General features: G+C 36.9%; 1 non-coding gene across 1 annotated transcript; it reads right to left on the minus strand.

Annotated features, from left to right (window-relative positions):
- Positions 1-4,949: 4,949 nt before the first annotated feature.
- On the minus strand, positions 4,950-5,083 carry LOC123887817. The gene has a single exon (XR_006801810.1). It is a non-coding gene; the product is annotated as a small nucleolar RNA Z247 (small nucleolar RNA).
- Positions 5,084-8,807: the final 3,724 nt, after the last annotated feature.

Below are 8,807 nucleotides of genomic sequence, written 5' to 3' on the forward strand. Positions count from 1 at the left end.
TCTGATCCTGATTCTGATTCATCGTCTGAGTCTACATCTGAGTCAGCTGACGCCATCAGGGCTAGATTTGCCTCTTCTTCTTCCTCAACTTCTTCCTCAGATGATAGCTCTTCAAAAGTAGCCATCAGACTCTTTTTCAATCTGCTCTTGAATTGTTGCTTCTTTGAGCTGTATCTTTTGCTTTTGTCTTTAGCAGACATTTCTGGACAATCAGCAATAAAGTGTCCTGGCTTCTTACAGTTGAAGCAGTTCTTCTGATCATCCTTTTTGCTGACAAAATTTCTGGAGCTGTTACCTCCTCTGAAATTTCTTTTGTTAAATCTGTTCCATTGCTGAAACTTGGTGAATAAAGCAAACTCATCCTCATTCATCTCATCCTCTTGACCATCAGCAGAAGATTCTTCTTCAATATCAAGAAGCTGAGTCTTAAGAGCCTTAGAAGTAGTCTTAGTTGACTGTAAAGCCACTGACTTAGACTTCTTCTTAGTTTCTGAGTCAGCATCCAGAACCATCTCATGGCTTCTGAGATTGCTTATCAGAGCTTCAAGACTCAGAGTCTTGAGATTTTGAGCTTCCTCTATTGCAGTGACCTTAGGTCTCCAAGCAATAGGAAGACTTCTCAGAATCTTCTGAACATGGTCATAGGTTGAATAACTTCTCTTAAGAGCTTTCAGCCCCGATACAAGGATTTGAAACCTTGTAAACATAGTCTCAATGTTTTCATCTTGTTGCATAGTGAAAAGTTCATATTGTCTTATCAGAAGACTAGCTTTAGCCTCTTGAACCTTTTCATTACCATCATAGGTAGCACACATAGAATCAAAGATAGATTTAGCAGTAGATTTGTTCTCTATTCTGACATAATCCTCATGTCTAATAGCACCAACAACAATGTCCTTTACTCTATGATGTTTTGTGTAGATTTTTAGGTTAGCTGGTGTGAGTAACTTTCTATTCTCCATGGACAACCTACCATGTTCATTCAAGTTTTCAAAAGTTACTCCCAACTCAACCAAATCCCATAACTCATGATCAATAGCAGTAATATTGCTATACAGTCTCTCTTTCCACCACTCAAATAATGAAGCATCACCATTGAATATAGGGGCTTTTCTATTGCCACTATGTTCATGTGATTCATTACTTAAGTAGTCATAACCAAAAGCATTTCTAGGACCACCACCAGCACCACTGGCCTCACCTTCACCAGTAGTTCTGGTACTACTATCATCTCCTCCAGACATAGTGTTCTCACAAGATCTTTACTGTCTCACTGTTAAGTGAAAGTAACAGACCAGGTGCTCTGATGCCAATTGAAGGTGTGAAAACACAAGAAGGGGGGGGGTTGAATTGTGTTTTAGCTAAGTTAAAACTTTTTCAAGTTCTTAACTCAACTACGATTGCAGCGGATAAATAACACAAATAATAACAAGAGAGAGAGAGAGAGATCACACAAGCAATTTATACTGGTTCCTCTCACAAAACGAGAGTAGTCCAGTCCCCTTGCACTTCCAAGGGAGTTCACTATAATCACACAAGATTACACCTGCTCAAGCACACAAGCAAGAGACTTCTCAACAATGCTTAAGCACACAAGCTTAAGACTTCACACTTAAGCACTCAAGCTTAAGTTTCACACTTAAGCACACAAGCTTAAGTTTCCTCAAGTAAATAGTAAAGTATATAAAAAATATACAAATGCTCTTAGATGAACCTAAAGTGAGCAAATACAAAGTAGTACAGAGTATTTGGCTAAAGTGCAAAAACACTTGACAGAGGTTCAGAGCTTGTATAACACAGAGTTCAGAGTTTGTTCAGCGCACGTTCAAATCTTGATAATTGTCAATATGATGTAGCTGAATCTTCTAGTATATATATATACCACTAGAAAAGAGTCGTTGCAAAAAGAACCGTTGGAGTTGATAATCTTTTGTCTTCAAGCAGTCTGTCTTGATGCAGTTGGTTGTATCCAAAACTAAGAAAGAGTTTCAGGTACTTTGACTACTGCAGAGTGGACTTTCCTTATTCAGCTAACAAAACTGAAGACCCACGTTCTCAAGTTAGGACAGACAAAACAGAGGTAGCTGAACTGATCAGGCTTGAAAGGTCCTTTTCTTCATTGGTAGAAGAGTTGACTAACAAAGAGAATCTTCACAGCTTTCAAAGAGATCTTCAGAGGTTGATGAAGCTTGTAGACAGACAAGAAGTTCTGAAGTCTTCATCCTCTGAATGTTGTAACTTCTGAAGTCCAACATCTTCTGAGCGCTTGTGAACTTCTGAATTCACATCCTCTGAACTTCACTCAGAGCTTATATGATGCTTATATCTGCGCACTCAAAATAAATTTTTAGTCCTTCCAATTGTTAATTAATACTTTGTTATCATCAAAACCTTTATAGATTTAGGGGCAAACATTTTTAAATCAATTTTGTTCCAACATACATATATTAGAAGAAAAGTGATATGATCTGAACATCTTAGAGTAAAGAGTGAGGAATCACTTTTGGTGTTTTGAAACCCCCAACTCAATAATGCATTTTTCAGACTGACAAATCATGCTCTTGGTGCCTGTTTCAATCTATAAATTGCCTTAGATAGTTTGCAGACATGATTAGGTTTGGATGGATCTATAAAGCCTTCTGGTTGATTCATAAACACGGTTTCCTTGAGATTACCATTGAGGAAAGCATTATTTATGTCAAGCTGCTTGACTTCCCAATTAAGGTGTACTGCAATTGAGAGTATAATTCTGATTGTGCTGACCTTGACAACGGGACTGGAGGTTTCTTCATAATCTAATCCAGTTGTTTGTTGAAACCCTTTTGCAACCAGTCTTGCTTTTCTTCTTTCAATTGTGCCATCTGTTTTGTACTTGGTCTTAAAAACCCATTTGGAGTCAATGATGCTTTCTTGGTCTTGGTATGGCACTAATGTCCATGTTTGATTGGTCATCAGTGCTTGGAACTCTTTGTGCATGGCTTCTTTCCATTGTGGTCTTGTGAGAGCTTGTTGTGCATTTTCTGGTTCCTTCTCTTCGATGTAATTTTCAGCTAATCCAATGTATGGCAGCTTCGGTTTGCGAATTCCATCTTTGCTCTGGGTACGCATCCAGTGAGTGTTGTTGGTTGTCTCTGCCTCAGCAGGGCCCGTTCTTGTATCTGGTGTAGCAAGATCAGTGCCATTATCATGAGTTTGTTCATTGGCATCCTATTCTGTGTTAATGTTGTCTCCAGACCTCTCAGCTGAATCACTAGTTGTTTCTCGATCGATGTTTGAGATGTTGTCAGCCGGAGTAACTTCTTCTCTAAGTGGGGCACCTGCAGCATGCAAAGGAAAATGGCTAGATGGACTTTCAGTTAGAGTTTTTAGAGGGACTCTTGTATTAAGAAAACCATCGTGAAAAGGAAAATGATCTTCGTTGAAGATTCTTCCATAAGAATTGACACACTTGTATCCTTTGTGAGAGTTGCTATAACCCAAGAACACACATATAGTTGTGTGGAACTGTAGCTTATGTTTATTGTAGGGCTTAAGGAAAGGGTAGCAGGCACATCCAAAGGGTTTCAAGGAGTTGTAGTCAGGTTCCCTTTTATGTAGCAAGGAGTAAGGACTCTTATTATGGGTAACTGATGAAGGTAACCTATTTATGAGGTAAACTGCAGTGGAGAATGCTTCCCACCAATAATTTAGGGGCATTTTGGCTTGAGCCAATAGTGTCAATCCAAATTCAGTAATATGCCTATGTTTCCTTTCAGCTCTACCATTTTGTTGTGAAGTATAGGGACATGACATTCTGAATTGTATTCCTGCTTCTATGGCATGTTTCTGAACAGGTTTATATTCACCACCACCATCGCATTGAATTGTTTTAATCTTTTTACTGAACTGATTTTCTACCATGTTTTTGAACTGAATAAAGGCATGTGCAGTATCTGATTTTTGTTTCAAAGGATAAATCCATGTAAATCTAGTAAAATCATCAATGAAATGAACATAATATTTAAAACTAGATGATGATATTATTGGTGCAGGACCCCATACATCAGTGTGAACCAACTCAAGGATTTCTTTAGCATGAGAGAAAGAAGTTTTAAAAGGTAAAAAATGCATTTTGCCATATTGGCATGCCTCACAAAAGCTAAACTGATCACTAGGTGATAGTTTCACATTACAACTTTTTAAGACTATATCTAGGACTTTATTATTTGGGTGTCCAAGTTTCCTATGCCATCTCTCCTTGATAGAAACATAAGCACTTGAATCCTTTTCCGAGAGCTGGTACAATCCATCTTTAAGTATCCCTCTTAGTATTGCCTTCCCTGTCAACTTGTCCTTCACAAAGCAACAATTTTCATCAAACTCAACAAGAATATTATTGTCAGCAGCAAGTTTAGACACACTTAATAGATTTTTGGTAATTTTAGGCACATATAAGATATCATGTAAATTGAGTGACTTAAGTTTTGAAGAACCTGTGGCCACAATTTCCAATTTCTCACCATTACCAACAATTAGTGAATTCTTACCATGGTGTTCACTCAGGTTTTGAAACTTGTCAGTTTGATGTGTCACATGATTGCTTGCACTGCTATCAAAATACCAGTCATAGTCTTCAATCGAGTTCTGAGAGGCTAGGAAGGCATTGTGAGATCCTTGCTTGTCATTGTTTGCTGAATGGTTAGATCTTGAGTAGGTTTTGTCAAACCTGTAAAAGCAGTCTATTGCAATGTGATTATCCAAGCCACAAACTTGGCATGTTGTCTTGAATGATCTGCCTCTTCCTTGACCTCATCTCCAACCTCTGAAGTTAGAACCTCTCCAGTTGTTGTTTGAGCCTCTCCAATTATTGTTTGAATTGAATCTGTTGCCTCTGTGGTCGGAATTTTTTGCAACATTTGCTGTTGCATTGAGGGTTAGGTTGGTGAGGCTATTCAATTGCTCAATTCGATTTTCAAAAGTTAGCAATTGAGCTTGTAAATCAACCCAACTGAGTGTAGTTTGATCAGATAGTTTGACAACTACAGGATTATATTCAGAGTCCAAACCATTTAAAGTTTGAATGATTAGATCAGAAGTTGAAATTGGATTGCCAGCAAGTTTGAGTTTGTCAGCCAAGTTCTTCATCTTGATTAGATAATCTTCCATTTTCATCTCTCCTTTTCTGGTGCTATGGAACTCAGATTTGAGATAAGTAATTTGTGACCTTGTGTGGGCACCAACCAGACTTTGAGCCTCATCCCAAAGTTGCATTGAGGTTTCACAGTGCAATAATTGTGTTGCTATGCCAACAGTCATTGAATTCCTCAACCATCCAAGGAGTTGTTGATCATATGCTTGCCAGTCTTCAAACTCAGGATTGAATTTTTTGCTTGAATCTGCAGCAGTAGCAGTGATGAATTCTTCAGGGCACTTCGTCTTCCCTTGCATGTAGCCATCGAGTCTGGCACCTCTGATTATAGGCAACACTATTGATTGCCATAGTGGATAGTTGTCTCTGTCCAACTTGACAGAAACAGTGGATGGGAGATCATTTTTGTGGTTGGAATTTGCAGCGGATGACATGGTTTGTATTGGATCTAGAGCCTTCAAGACTTAACTGCTCTGATGCCAAGACAGAAAATATAATTGATATGTATATTGTGTTTTATTGCAAGGCTGGACACGTTCAGTACTTATACAACAAGGACTAGTAATTCTGATCCTATAATCATGCTAGTATTCATGACGATGATTCTATAAATCAATGACTGATGCTAGTCATCATGACAGTTGTCTAATACTATTAATTACAATAATTCCTTAATCATAGTCTAGCATATGTTCAGGGATTTCATTCTCTAACTGTTTCTTTTTTACTTTTTTTTTCATAAGCTAAATTGAATTATCAAGTTTATTTCATGAATTAAAGTGGAAGTTGACTCTTAAAATGATCGAAGGGTTTTTTAGTAGCAAAGATGGGCAGAAAGCAAACATCTATACTCAATTGGCTTAGAGTAAACCATTATTTCACTAGGCAGTCAATATACCACAAAATCAGGATGAGCAAATTATTGGAAAGAATCATCTCTAAATCTAAAAAATATGCTTGGATCCAAATTGTCTTGGAGATGTTAGTTTTGTGTGAAGGATCCTATAAGAATCATAATAAAAGCACTTAATTTGTGTTTGGACCACCCATTTGGAACCGGTCAATTTGTTTATCGCATTTTTTTTGTTTGAGGTGAGTTATATATATTTTTTTTAATGGAGTAATTTAGTAGTTAGACTCAAACATTTAAGTGTGAAAGAGTGAAATATTTTAAATTTGAAATTTGAACCACTAACCCATTTAATAAAGCAATATCTGATAAATACAATTTGAACTACACATTCAAAACTGAGTTCAGGTATGTTTCATTAGCTTATCCTCTGGTTTGCTCCCGTTCCTTGCTAGATCTATGACACGTGTAAAAAACAATAATCAACCGTTCTGATTTAAAGTAATGTTTTTCAGTTTTAAATATACCAAAAACAAACAGAAGAAACAACCCAAACCGCCGCCGTGAAACAAATCACCTATAATAGATCTTGTCTTTCTTCTCCATCTTCTCTTCTCTGGTTCTCTTTCTCGTTTTTTCATATAACACATATTTTACCTTTTTGTTTGTTACATGTTATTTTTTCACCATTAATCCTTTTATATTCCTAGAAACACGATGACCCTATTTAAAATTGAAAATATGAAATTAAGATTAATTATAGCCAAACAAATTTTCATTATAGCCAAACAAATTTTCAATCAAACAATCTTCAATCTTCAAATTGAAAAAGGGAAAGGGAAAAATGGCAGCACAAAGGAGACACTTCGATTGTGAAGCGACGAGGACGGAAAACGGCGAGTCGGCGACGAGGAGAGAAAGACAGCGCGACTGAGTGACACAACGACGGAGATGGGTGGGTTATTTGTTTCACAATGAGAATAAGAGGAATCTCAATGGTTTAATCTACTTTACCATTTTTCAATCTCACCCGTCGATTTCTTTTATATCCACGTGTCATAGATCTAACAAGGAATTAGAGCAAACCGGAGGATAAGCTAATGGAGCATATCTGAACTCATGAATGCCTGCCAAGCTCGGATACCATATCTTCCGACATATGCTGGAGCAGCCACACCAATCCCTGCCATTAAAGGTGTAGCCTGTTCCACAGAAGAAACACAATTTTTGAATGTCAACAAATTTTCAAAAGCTCTCTCAATTAAACAAAAATCTAAATTATGCTTATCAAGATAATCAAGGGCGGGGCAATTTTTTTGGTTTTTTACCACTGGTATCCGGCCCACTTGACCGTCTAATCTGGTTCGGGGGTCAATTATGGCATCAAGTGATTCTAGCCCCTCTGTGTTGGATAAATTTACCTTGTTGCGGCGAATCTACGTTGTTATTAGGAACCTGCCGATGTTACAAAGATCCTGATGTTGTTATAAGGAACCTGCAAGCAAGATTATTGTTCTGCTTCTTGTGTCTGTGAAACAAACCTGCAAAGAAAGAATAAAAAACTAGAAGAACAATATTTGATCTGAGACGTGCTGAACGCACTGTCCTCAAGGATTTATCCGCGGTTAAGCGCAAACCCCCCAGGATTTAACAGACCCTTCTCAATGAGGTAACAGAACTGGCAAGAATGAATTTGTAACAGGTTGATGTTTAACTCAGAGACACACAATATGTGAGGGAAGGAAATAATAGATCTGGTTTTAGGAGAATGATTGAATTTGGTTTTGCGCATAAGTATTTTTTCACTTGTGTCTATACTCACTGATATATATATATATATATATATATATATATATATATATATATATATATATATATATATATATATATATATATATGGTCATGTATAATTGGAACGTTGTAGTCTCCTAGAATCAGATTAGCAGTTCCTACTCATCAGAAAATATATTAACGTGCCTTGACCAAGTAAAACAACACATGTATAGTATTTCTTTTGAAATATATATAATTATTATTATAATGAAAATTATAATAATAATAATAATAATAATAATAATAATAATAATAATAATAATAATAATAACACAACAATCCCCCACATATTTCAAAAGTTGAATGAATATAATTTTCTCTGAGTTAACATCGTAGATGCATGCATCAAACTGGTGTAGCAGGCTATATGAATCAGTCTTAGACTGATAGTACTTAACACACAGTGACATTGGTGTAGCAAGCTATATGAACCAATGACACTTAGCGTATGTTAGCGGTCTATCAATCGCATTACACCCCCACAGTTCTTGCTGTTGCCGCTGTGTTGCGCGAATAGGCCGTGCGCATGCCTGGTTTTATTCATTAGTGCTCTAGAGATTTCGCCAAGATCTCATACAAGCAGCCCAACTTGACACTCATATAGGTGATTTCATCAAGTATTTGCTGCAAATCATACACCACCCATAAGGGCAATGAAAATCATTAAAAGCTATGTCAGCTTATCCTCTCAATAATGCAGTATCTAGCACTTTCTCATTCACACCATAGGAAAAGGACCAAAACAAAAATTAGTTAATTAATTTTTGGTGCTAGCAGATCTAACAAGTAACTTGTTCTTACCCATATGAACCTTATTCATGGGATCTCCAATCACAAAGGTTGGGTTCATATCACTTGTTGATTTCAATTGGCTTAAGTCCCATTCCCCTCGATGTGTCACAAATAATTTTCCTCCCAAGGGGCTTTGTCAGAGGATCAGCTAAGTTCACTTCTGACTTCACATAATCGATCGATATTATTCCATCCTTTAATAGT

The sequence above is a fragment of the Trifolium pratense genome, linkage group LG5 (assembly GCF_020283565.1).
Source record: "Trifolium pratense cultivar HEN17-A07 linkage group LG5, ARS_RC_1.1, whole genome shotgun sequence".
In the NCBI taxonomy this organism is placed as follows: Eukaryota; Viridiplantae; Streptophyta; class Magnoliopsida; order Fabales; family Fabaceae; genus Trifolium; species Trifolium pratense.